This window comes from Neodiprion fabricii, chromosome 2 (assembly GCF_021155785.1).
Source record: "Neodiprion fabricii isolate iyNeoFabr1 chromosome 2, iyNeoFabr1.1, whole genome shotgun sequence".
Taxonomy (NCBI): domain Eukaryota; kingdom Metazoa; phylum Arthropoda; class Insecta; order Hymenoptera; family Diprionidae; genus Neodiprion; species Neodiprion fabricii.
Window position 1 is genome coordinate 16,466,337 of NC_060240.1, and position 13,461 is coordinate 16,479,797.

The 13,461-nt window shown below is 37.0% G+C and overlaps 1 protein-coding gene across 1 annotated transcript in view; it reads left to right on the forward strand.

Moving 5' to 3' along the window:
- Positions 1-13,461, forward strand: part of LOC124176644 (flotillin-2) — a 478,641-nt gene that overhangs the window by 66,449 nt on the left and 398,731 nt on the right. The gene's annotated exons all lie outside the window — the stretch shown is intronic.

Sequence of the window (13,461 nt, forward strand, 5' to 3'; positions counted from 1 at the left end):
ATTTGTCAATATTCTTTCAGTTCCCCGCACTTCTTGAGCTTGTCATTCTTCATTCACTCGTCGATCTTTTAAATCAACCGAATCTATTTTCCGGTTATTATCGCCTAGCTATTATATTTCCGCTATTGTTCTACGTACCTTTTTATTCAAACTGCAACACGTACGTTTCTCATGATACGGTTACATTCAGAATATCACACGGTATTTTAATTCCAGTTTCATACTATCCTCATATTTCTCAAACTTACATTCACTTTCAAAATAATTCCCTCATTTGTTTTAGTTTATCCCGTCGTTGGTTCAGTCGTTCAGTGAAAATGATTACCTTCCGCAGAATTGATGTGAACGATTACGTAATCGATTGCCTGATGGAAGATCAAAAACAGAGATGCGCTTGATGCACTCAAATCTTTACTCGGCTCGAAGATCGGCATTCTTGCCTTGAAATTTGATAATTTTTAGAGGTATGAGCCATGTATATATAAATAGTCAACATGTGCGATGGAATTTCCGAGTTATCTGCTGACTCCTCAAATGCCAAACCGATAATCCAAAGGTTAAAGATGGCTACTCGAAATCGAATGACGAGGTTGAAGATGAACAGCAAAATACGGATTTCAGACGAAAGATTATGGGGGCCAATTTCAACAAACATTAAGATGACAGTCAGACTCACGATAACGGCAATAGATTTGCGATTAAAATTGTCTTTTAAAAAAGTAGTTCCTCACAAGTGTTACCTCGGATAGAAATTGGAGGGATGAATATTTCCAAAACTACTTTTTTCCATTAAGTTGAAAACAATGCTTTTAACACAAAAATGTAAAGGTGAAAAAGCATTTGAACGACAATTTTGTTCGTGACAAAAAAAGTTGAAACACGTTTTCCCCTGGGAGTTATAGCTATCGAATAAAGTGCAGTTTTATTCAAGTTCTTTCTAAAACTCCATATCTACAAGCCAATCATTTCATGCATATAAATTGAACTCGTCTTAGCCTTATAATGATGATTGAAATTAGCATTAAACTCACCTCGAGTGGACTCCTTTTCCCCAGTTTCTCACAATTGTCTCCTCAATGCTGCTTTTGACGAAAAGCTATTTGGAGTGAAATTCTCAATAAAAAAGGTCGTTTCAAGTTTTTTCGTTTATGAATAGCTTGCGAGATGAACGGTAAATCCATTTGAGCGTTTCGACAGATTCCGAAATCCCCTTCACAAATCACTGATTAGTTTCATTTTGAGTGAACCGCGTCTTTCGATCATTCGGATTCAAGGTATCCGATCAAAAGCGGAACACCGCGTAGTTGAATAATTTCGTGAAACCTGTTTCTCGTGACGTTAAGCGTTTGCCCTTGTCGTTTTGTCAATGCATTTTACTTTTCACTTGTTTTGATAAAATACTGATAAATATTCATTGAGTTACGATTTCGGGTGGGATTTGAATATGCTTATCAATTATAATGTATTAACATTTGGCTGACGGAGTATTTTTTGTTTTCCTCTTTGTTCTCGGCGTCTAGTTTAGCATAGAAATTCCTAATTTCCACCCACCAACATCGTTTTTAGACAGGTATTTCAATTATTATTGAATGTTTAATTCTATGGAGACTTGGACATATTGTTGCGGATTTTCAGAAGTGAAGTTATTGGTTATATTGTTTACATTGACGCCTTAACGAACTTGGAATTTTATACATTGATTAGGTCACGTGTAGGAAGGTTCAATTATTTACACGAGAAACATAAATCGTGAAACAATGTAAAGAAACGTGGCTTGGCACGGAACACTCTTTGGTGACAAGAAAAAAGTTGTACATTTTATTCAAACTCTCGTCTCAAGAATACATTTTATTAGTATCAATAATTATCGAACAAAAAATGAAAACGATAATATTGTCCATTCGCTCGAAAAAAAAATCACTTGATGTCAAATCCTCTAACTCAAAAAACATTACATAGACTTTTGTTTTACCGCTTTTGAAGAAAACGAACACTATTAGTGAACCGCTTCATAAGCTTACAAGAGCATTATTTCTCGATCGACGATTTATGAGTTGAGTAATATCGATAATAAATAAATAAAAGTATACAATTCATCATTTTTCGGAAGAATCGGCAGAAAAATAGTAGCACTATTTTTCCCAATTCAAATTACATAGTAGAATTCTATTATTATATACGAAAAGTAGAAGAATATGATTTCAATAGATGAAAACTTGAAAAAAAGGTGTCTAACCCATTGAAAATGGTCCATTAGCTGAAAACTATGATCCACCAGGTGGGGTTGGGTCTCAGGATAATTTTTCCCGAAAAAACCAAAAATCGATTTTTCGACCGATTTTGGTAAAATTTTCGGTAGGGTCCTCGATTAAAAAATACTTCTCGTAATTGCAGTCCTAATGAACGATGCATTATGTATCGACAGCTGATAATCAAAATGTCGAAAATTCACTGTTTTCGGTTTTTGGTGACCTTACTGTCATAAGGGCGTACTCCCAACTTGTTAACATAAAGTCCGTTAGTGGAAAATTCAAAGTTGGTAAGTGAAAATTCGAAAATTGCCTGCGAATTTTGGAATCAGAGTTTACAAAAACGGGCGAACAATCGCCATTTTCTGAAACTTCTTCATGCTTCTTCCGCCTTTCTGCTTTTTTCGATGTGATGTTCGTATGAGCTATCAGTCTCTGGAATTATCGAGACATCCGCGACTATCAGTCAAAATCATGTCCTTTTGCAATGAAAATCATTTTTCCTGCGATTGTACCGATTGGAAACGTCAAATGCTAATTGTCAGTAAGTCGAGCGACTTACTGCGCATGCGCGAGGTTTGTCAACGCGAGTTGTCGTAACGACATAACCTCAATTCGTGATTTGACGCGGAAGCCTTCGACAGTAATGCTCCTTGTCTTGCAGAAGAAAATATTGTTGCAAATTCAATGTTGCAACGCTGATAAAACGGTTCCTGGTCGAAACGAAGTGACCACACATATAAAACTAAACGGTAAAGAAAAAATAAAAAAAATAAAAAAAATATGCAGTTTATTCGGTTTCAAATCTGACGCAGGTTTCGTTGTAACGAAATTATTCACTTGCGTTAACTTAGAAAATAAATAATTCTGTATGGAGATCCATTACGAATCTTTCTTCGTTTTCAAAGGATGAAATAAAAATGAGATTTTTCTAACAGGAAACAACATTCATGTTACAAAATAAAGGGTTTCAAGTGCATAATTAACAGGTTATAGAAGCAGTATTTCTTGTGAGATAAAATGATTACTCGTTGTCTTGATTCACTAATCTTTTGTTACTCGAATCTTCACACCTCTATTCAGACTTTTGTTACTCCAATGTTTATAACTACATTGAGAGACTATAAAAATAACCATAAATTAGAACGACCCGTAAACTCAGTATTCATTAGCTAATCAACATAGTAAATAATTAAAGAAATAATTTTCAAAACTCTGTGTCTCCGCCGGCTTATTTCTATTTCGAGAATCATTAAATCACGGCCTTTTTTTTCGCAATAAGAATATTCTGAAACAGTTATAGCTTATATCCTGGTTATTAATTTCACCGGTATTGCGATTATTTTTGTTGCCATTTCGAGAAGGACCACGATCGTTATTATTAGCCTTATTATACGTTGTTACGAGGAAGCGGTGTCTTGTTTCGTCTGAGAGAGGCAAGGTCTTCATCGCGAGCTTGTTTCCATTTTTGATTTGCGTTATTTAAAGTTTCTTAAGCTGATCGTTTCCGTATCCCGATTTGATCGCGAAACTAAGTTTATCTCGGTCACAAATTGGTGATCGAGCTTAACCCATCAACGCCCGAAATGACACTTTTCGTATAGTCATGTTTGACCGATTTTCAACAACGCTAGGACAATGGGATTTTAATAAAAATTGGTACCTGACTATTTTCAAGGCTGCTCTTTCAGGATAACGAGGTTAGAAGCCATGAAAATTAGATTTCTATGGAAAATTTGCAATTAAAAAAAAAAAAAAAAACAGCGAAATTTCGGTGTAGTTTTTTTGAAAAATTATTTATATCGAACTTTTATAATACTCAAATCAGACGCTTTTCTGAAAAAATCGTGGAATTTTTATCTGTACTTTAAAAACCTATTGGTTAGGAATTTTTTTTTTTTATCAATTATTTTCAGAATGGCGGCTCGAAAAGGGTGAAATTTTACGTAAAAATCAAATAATGGCCTCTTGCTTGATTTCTCGATCTAATTGTTATATCTTGGGTTCAACTTTGGATATAACCTTGATTCAGTGTTTGAATTTCGAAAATTGTGGAAATTTTGAAAATTAAAAATGGCTGATTCAAGATGGCGGACAAAAAATCATTTGATTTTGTGAAAACTGACCTCAGATTCGTAATCAGGGAAACCCAAAAACCCCTAAGAGCGATTTTTTCCGCAGGATCGTGTAATTTTGATTTTTGGTCCGTCATATTGAATCGGTTATTTTGTATTTTTCCAAAACTGACCTCAGATTCGTAATCAGCGACCCCGAAAAAAAATAGTTTTTCAAAAAAACTACACTGAAATTTCGCTGTTTTTTTTTTTTTTTCAATTGCAAATTTTCCATAGAAAATCTAATTTTCATGGCTTCTAACCACGATATTCTGAAAGAGCAACCTTGAAAATAGTCGGGTACCAATTTTTATTACACTCCCATTGTCCTAGCGTTGTTGGCAATCGGTCAAACATGACTATACGAAAAGTGTCATTTCGGGCGTTAATGGGTTAATAACTCACGGAAAAATAACTTATGGCAAATATCTGTATTGCAATTTCTGATTGGCTTATGAACAATCAGGCGATGGGAATTTGACGGGGGCCTGGATGGGCTTTCAGGAACCTGGAAAAGTCCCGCGTGAAGTTAAAAGGCCCTAAAATTTTTAAACCGAGTAATAAAACATTGGATCGTCAAATACTTGTATAACACAATTTGGCGCTAGCCGAAGCATATATGCAATTTATGTGGTTTGTCATATTATTCTAGAAACATATCGATATGATTATTAAAATTAATGCATATTTATGCGAATTCGTGATTAAAGAGGAACAATGAATGCGAGTTCGCTTATACTTATTGTTCAGAGATTGATTGATTGACTGTTTGTTAAGTTAGCCGCGAAGCATGAGACTCCATCTGGCCTAAAGTCAAGTGACTAGTGAGTTTCGATCTTAATACAACGGTAGAACAGTAGAATAGTAAAGTATCTGTCGCGATAACAGGGTTACGATAAAAAAGTGCGATAAAGAATTAAGAATAAAAAGAAAAGTACTTGATATAAATACGAGATGATTAAAATAAAATAATAATAGTAGCTGCCTAAGAGAATCAATAGAGCTATGCGGTAGCTGATAAAAAGAAACGAAATAAGGTAAGGCGAAGATGAGGTTGAATGAGATAAGGTAAGATAGAGAGATTGATTCATTGATTGATTTACGAAATGGTTTATCACCCAGCGTTGAGCAGAAGGTGTAGAAGAGGTGCAAGAAAGTCACCTCACTTGACGTGCTCTGAAAAGTAAAAACTGCGAAACTTGTCTGATAGAATTGCGTGCGGGATCGTATCGAACGCTTTAGAAAAGTCAAAAAGGACCAGAACGGTTAGTTTGCGATCATAGATGCCGTTAGGAACATCCTCGGTTAGTCTGATGAGAGAAGTTCGAGTGCTGTAGTCAGCACGAAAGCCAGATTGTCGGTAATCGAAGAGCTGGTGGCTTTTGAGAAACGCGGAAATTTGCTGGTGGACAATGTCCTCGAGAACCTTAGATATTAAACAGAGATTTAAGATAGGCCGCACCAGATCGAGAGAGGTGGGCGACTTGACCTTGCCTAGCGGGAAGATTAACGCCCGTTTCCAAACTTACAGAAAGACAGCAGTGGAGAGCGGTTGGTCGAAAATAGCTAGGAAGTATAGAAAGAGAACCGGCAACGCTTGGTGAATGTCACGGAGCGATGGTTCGTCAAAACCACACGTGGCCGCGAATGAATAGAGAGTAATAGAAGATAGTCTATCCACGACACGGTCTTACATAGAGGTCTGTGAACTTGAGTGAGGTCTGTGATTGTCATCGTTAGTGTGACCAAATTGTTAGTTCCTCGTTTGTCCACTAGCTGCGTCGTCGTACTAGGGTGTTGTAGATATAGATATACAGTTGTAGACAACCTCGAAAAGCCTCGTGGTCGTGGCGTATATTCACATAACAGAACAATTTTAAAAAAATACAAATTTACAAACGAAACATTATACCAGAAAAATTAACACTACTGTTAAAAAAAAAAGAAAAAGAAAAACGGTAATAGGATTTTACCTGCGTCAACCACGTGCGAGGCAAGCACTTTTCCACTTTTCTATTGGTCGATACTGTACAAATTTATACATATACCAGTGTCTCAAATGTCGTGTGCCCCAAGCTTAGGATTCACAGTTTGTCTGACAATTGCTGAACTTAACTTCTTTTGACGATAAAAAATAACTATGATATTTATTACTGCAAAAGATCGTATACATATATGAAATAAATAATCATTATAACCATACGCGTATTTCGTTCGTAAAGAGAAATATTAAGTTTTAATGAGTATTGCACTTATTTTTTATCGATTAAAAATATTGTTTACGTTCTGTCGTAGCACAGCTGTTCAAAGCTACCTCTTGACTCTTCCCATTCTAATACCCGTATTCATAGTCTCTCCTTATCTCAAGGATAAAGGACGCCTTGATGAAGGCTTCCTTGAATCTCAGAGGCGTCCTCGTTTCATAGTCACAACTTGGCTCTCCCTTCCAGAAGGAAGACATATTTAGGGATATGTGATTGCTTATGGTGGTGAAACTGCTGATCGAAGCGCCACTCGGCTATATTTAAATCTAACTTAAACCGCTTGACTCTCATTGTCAAGTTGCGTCGGTTGACGAGAGCGTATAACCTCGAAGAGGTTAACCTGTAGACTGGCTGTGATCTCTGCGTCATACGGGTCATAAGTGCGTAGACACCAAGCGCAAGCGCAAGCGTTGGCTACATGAAACGAAACAGCCCATCGCAGTGTCGAAGGTTTCCTCAAGGAATCTCGACACCTGCTTTGAACGAAGGAGGTCAATAAGGCTCCTTGTTCTGTCGAGGAAGGCCTATGAAACGTGAAATGAGGAACAAGGAACCCTTGTTCCTCAAGGAAGGACTATGAATATAGCTGTAACTTGGCTTACCCCAAGGCTGCACTGCTCCAAGTGGCGGAAATGAGCACTACGCTTTGCCACGCTATTTCTTACGTCCGTGGCCACACTATTTGAGTTACCCCCATCCCACGAGTTTCCAAACCTGTATGTAAGATCGTGATCCACGATTAAATAAGCGCGTGACGCAGAAACACGCCTATGAAGGTGGTCCCTCGTATCACGGTAGCGCAGGAGAGCGACCTGAGAACGAAAGCGCATGCAACCCAGAAGCAATCTATGGTGGCCTTCTTGGTTTATGGAGGATGTGAGACACGTAAGGTGCCGTGCGCTTGTCAAAAACGGTGATAATATTACCCTATAGACAGGAGCCGGTTATCGATGGAGGCCTCAGCATCGAACAGCGACCAGTCCCTTCCCGTAAGGTCTGTCAAAAAGAAATCCGCTGGATAGTCGGTGAAAGAGCGGACTCTGACTGTCTTGCGTGGGAGCGGAGGAGCCGGAACTGAGATGGTGACCGAGATGAGGTCATGTCCCATCGTTTGCTTAAAATAACGCACAGGCGGTAGGTTAGACTAAGGCGGTCAAAGTCGGTTTCAAAATCAGCGAGATTGGTTCCCTTCGCTGATTTCCGTAGGGAGGTATCGGGGCTGCAGGGGGGGATGGATGGACGACGAATGAACGAATGAATGATATTTATTACCCGTCTCAGCTATTTGTCGTAGATACAAGTGTCTTACAAACTAGTCACCAATATATTATAATTTTATAACACATTCTTTTAACATACGCTTTAATGTTGTAAGTCTATGACACTGCTTTGGTTCCAGCGGCAACGCATTGTCCATTTTCAACCCTTTATAGAATAGACTTTTTTCAGCACTTCTTGTTCCTTACGATTGTACGAGAATGTTTCCCGCTTACCTTGTTTGGCACTCATTCGTATCTCCTACTAACACTATCTTATTTCCTAATTACTTCGGCAACATACCTTTTACTAGTTTAAAAACAAATACGTAAACATTATAATACAGTTTCTGTCTTATGGACATAAACTGTAGCGCCTGCAGCATTCTTTCAATCTTGGTATATCTATCACATTGCAATATTACTCTTATGGCCCGGTTCGGCGCAACTTGCAGTTTAGTCAGCTGAGTTTCACCCATACTTGCTAATATCCTAGCACAATACTCAAAGTGTAGAAAAAAAAAAAATTTTACCGTGTTCAATGATTTTCCTCCGAAGCTGAAATTTATATTTTCACAATTTTTATTACTTTGAGAATACGCGAGTTGTGGCGAGTTGTGCTGGACAATTACGCAAAATTTTTCCCCTCTTGTCCAGCATAACTTGAGACAACTTACGAATTCTCACAATTTCGCAAATTTTGAAAATTTGAATTCTAGCTTGGGAGAAAAATCATTGCCACGAGTCCAAAGATAGGGCGAATAGAGGTTTGTTAGAGAAAAAAGTATGCGTACTCATCCAGCATAACTCATTGTAAGTAACCATTTTATGTATTGTCCTGACATTCATGTGCCATTATTGTCAATAAAGGATAAAAAAGAAACCCTTTCCTTGGTTGACTGTTGAAAGTACAGGACGCACGTGACATCATACAATATTTTCCCGTGGGTTACTTCGGCACCTTTTTTAATTATTGCTCTTCGAGCTTCACACTCATCAAATAGCTCAAAGAATTTCGTCATAATGCCTTTTCGTTGCCAGTTGATCGTATGACATACATCCGGTCATTGAAAATTAATCATGAATGCTATAGCAACAAAGTAAGCACAGAGACTAATCTGTCCAGTCATGTAGTTCGCATTTCAAAATATTCACGCGTTTTCGCTGGCAATGAGATACGCATAACTCCATGCTTATACACGGGAAGATAGGGAAGTGGTTGAGCAGAGTAAACGATTCTCGGCTAGCTTTCCCGTTCAAAGTTACTTAATTTTTATACCATTTCAACTACGTTCATCTTTTTAATTAATTATTCACAAAGGTTTCACTCACCCGTTGCCACTGTGCTCGATCGGTTACGTTAACAAGCAAGTTGTAACGTTTTATAAAGTAAATGAGATAAAAGGCAAGTAAATTACTAAACAAAGATCCATAAGACCTGCAATTATTCATTTATTTAGAGTCATCGATTAGCCATACACAAAATTGACAGTATAATGTAAAATTACTTCCTCTACTCGGCGCAGACCGACAAAATAGACCTGATAGTTTAATGTTGAACATGGATATACAGTACACGGTGTATGCGATAAACGTAAACTTCAAGTTAAAATTGCCATAAAAGAAAGCGAAGACGAATAAATGAGGATATCGGACAGTATCGTTAAAATGTATATGAAATCGTCTAGCGGTTTGGAAAATATATATATAAATTTCGAAGGGAATTCGAATGTACACTTTTGAGTGTGCGTTATTTATTAAATCACATGATTTTTTACGCTTGTTACTTCAAGTATAGTCGCGTATTGATTCTTGATTTATTACCTGACCAAGAAATTTTATTTCTGTCGCACTTCACATGAGTTTTGTTCACATACTTTTAAAATCGAACTCTCGCCTTCCAACGTTGTAGGCCTACTGACTCCTAATCCGCTCAACCTTCTAAGCTCATTATTTTTTTTACAGTAGGATATATCGTCACAAAGTTGAAGCGAACCATGTCCATTCCTAAAACGATGGTCTGCTACAGCTGAATTTCTTAATCAGATTGCTAATAATTATTTCAACTAATGAGAAACAATTATGACTATTTATGATCGGTTTAGAATAACCTGTTTTCGAAAGTTGACAGTGGACAGCATGATCGAAGGTTGCAATTGTATACGGTTTGGTGAATAAGAAGTTGGTGTTAATTAGATACACACTTGTCATCGTGATAAAATTATATTTGTCTACAAATCCAGTTCGAGTTAAGCACAGTACGAAAGTTTAGGTCCATGGAATAGAAGCAGATGAAGCTTGACCTCCTGTCCATGTGACACTGTCATCGGTGTGAGATCGAGTACAGTATAATCTCGATTAACCCTTTACTGCGAAGTATTTTTCATTTGAAAATCCATTTTAATGGCAACAGTTTAACTCCATGCATACTCAAGGAGTCCGTCGTAGATGTAAAGAAGTGGATTCTGACCGATGTCTGAAGATTTCTTTGAGTTGGTCAAAAAATAAAAATGTTACGTTTCTTCTTACTGCTGGTGATATAATGATGATTAACGTTAACATCATCTAACATATTATTCAGTGATATAAATCAATAAACATGCAAAAAATTTACCTATAAAAGGTAATTAATCCTGTAAAACAGTGGTTTTAAGTCGGTTTTACTTTTAATCTTGCTAAAAATTATTCAAAAATAAAGTTCGATCCTTATATTTATGTATTTTCTTTCCTGTGTTTTCATCTTGCCTGTTGAGATATTTTTTATTTCAAGCCAGGCGCATTTTGGGTATGTATTAAATAACTGTTCATACTCGTATAGACATTTCGTTGGACAAGTTATTTCGAGCTGTGTATGGGATTGAAATATCCACTCTGTAAAATTTCGCTGACCCATGGAAAAGTTGAACGACTACTGTTTCCTGCACCCTGTTATATTTGCAACGCGTGCTTTACGAAGTCTAAACCTATTACACCCATCATGTATTATACACTTATTTACCTCGCCACACAATGTCCGTGTCGAGTGCGTTGATCTTCCTTTCTATCCTCCGTCACTATATAATCTCACTGATTATTGACATCATTGCTTCCACGCTCGTTGGAATCACGAATCAGTCGATGACATTGCGCACGGAAGAAAAGGGTACCTGACTGACAGTAATACCACCACTATACATGGTTGTTGACGATGTGTTGTCAATGGAAGTAAACTTTAAGTAAACTTTACTCTGTAAAAGTAATATTATTTTTCACATTAACAGGTTGACTATAAAACACCCAACGAATATGATTGAGTCAGCGTGGTTAGTTGGAAAGATTAGGTACTGATGCAATTTTTTTGCTTGTCAATGTAACATGAAATCTTACGTTTTTCGAGTAATTGAAGTGTAAATTTTAATAAATAGCTCAAAATTGTACATAATGATTTAAAAAAAAAAATTCGGATTCGAGTGTTTTTCGTTTCTTTGCATTTTCTGAGAACATTTACCCTAGTAGGGTATTTTTTTTTTCACACCATCAGAAAGTAGAGATTTGAACGAACAAAAAGCCCACCGACTTTTTCAAAAAAGCAGATATTTTGACGTGAGAATTTTCGATTGAAAATTAGGGTGCTTTTTCGATATTAAGTCAAAATAAGGTGAAAAAATAGATATTTTAAATCAAAAAAATTACAGTGTGTTTGGGACATGAAAACGTAAGTTTTCACCAAATATCGTGAAAAAAAAAAATTTTTTTTGTAAAAAATAAAAATAAAAAACCAAAAACTTGGTTATTTGAATTTTTCACATAAGTTTTGAGGTTATGTGAAAAAAGTGTAAATACAAAAGTTGTAGATATTTTTATTACCTGCAACTTTGCCGTTTAACTTTTTTCCATAGCACTTGTAGTTTTGTCGGAAATCGAGATAAACCGTTTTTTACCCTTGAAAACTCACCCCCTACCCCTTCCCGACCTCAGATCGCCCGTAATTTATTTCTCCTTTGATTTTTGGTATATTCTCTTCCTTTTCCAATAGGTTTCATCCTACTATTATTTTTTTTTTTAGTTTCAAAAATTATCGACCCTGGTCTAAATCGTGCACACCAAGTTTCAATTTCGAGATAATCGCGTTCAAAGCCTCGGCAAGGGAAAAACGACTAGTCCTCCACTTTCTTGAAATTTCACTGGGTTTCTACACTTGTCGCATATGAGAATGTCGGCTAAACAGCTATTATTGAATAGACCACTTACCTCTACACATGGTGTCTACATATACCTGCACCCTGGGCACCAAACAGCGCAGAGGCGAGTCACACTCAAAGGCTCCCAGGACGTCATTTTTAAGAATCGATCGAAGTCACTAACTGCCTCGTATTCTACAGTTTCCAAACTACAAATTTTGAGAAAAAAAAAAAAAAACGTCTCCCACGTCTCGTCACTCTCCCACGATCCTTACAGTAACCTCATCATCTCATTTCTATCGTCCTATTTCCATTCTGGCTCACGCCACTCGCTTTTTTCCGACTCTGGTAATTCTATTCTCCATCATTTTGCGCACCTTATGTGTACTCCTCTTTACATCACATCCATTCCTACCACAACGTTCGACACGATCACTTCTATTTCAACACTCAACAACCTCACGTATAACTTTTCTTACCGATATTGTGAACTACAAACCCCGTTTAAACCGTTCCACAAATTCTTCAAACAAATATATACTCGATATATCAAAAATCCAAACGGTTATTCAACCCTTATCCTAACTTCTGGTTGTCCCCTGACGTAAAAGCGAAGCCGATTCACGCTGAAACGGTCGAAAAGCGCACGTCGTTCTTGGGGCACGAACTTTACACGTACCATGCGTTTGAATCGAATCGGTGAGACTAACGTCCGAATTTCCCCGTGTGAGTCGGAAATAAATCTTATAAATAAAAATAAAAAATACACCGACCCATTTAAAAAACCAAACCTGACCTTCGTACCTCCGTGGCACATCCGCTTAGTAAAAATTCGAACGCGCTATGTTCCGTCCCCTTCAAAACCTTACAGCTCTCGTCTCAAACTTTTATTGAGATTTTGCTTCGTTTTCGAGAAAATCGCCCTGGTCACTTTAAATGCCCCACCCTGTATACGCAAAAAATGAAAATTCTCATATCAGACTAATTGTTGAGATAAAGTCTTCCAGTTTTTCCTGAATCTGTGGAGGCTTTAGGTTGACAGAGTATATTTACCTGATCATTACTCTAACTTGGAACCGCTACTGTATCTAATAATGTTAGCACTACTTTTAACGCTAACGACAATGGATATGTATGATATGATTTATACTATTTTTACAGCAGCGACGAATCTCAAAAACAAATGACGTGATCTTACGCCAAGTCGGTAAGAATGGCATTTAAACACGCGAGCACGGTTTAGTATTTTTGTAATAGAATTCCATTAAATTAACATTAAGAAATAAAATGCTTAAAATACCTATCTCAGAATCTATCCTTTGACGTCGTTGAAAAATTATGTATGGATAATTCTCGCTCAAGTCGAGAAGGTTTGAAATCTCTATTCAGACTTGACTGGAATTTTTTCTTCGATTTAC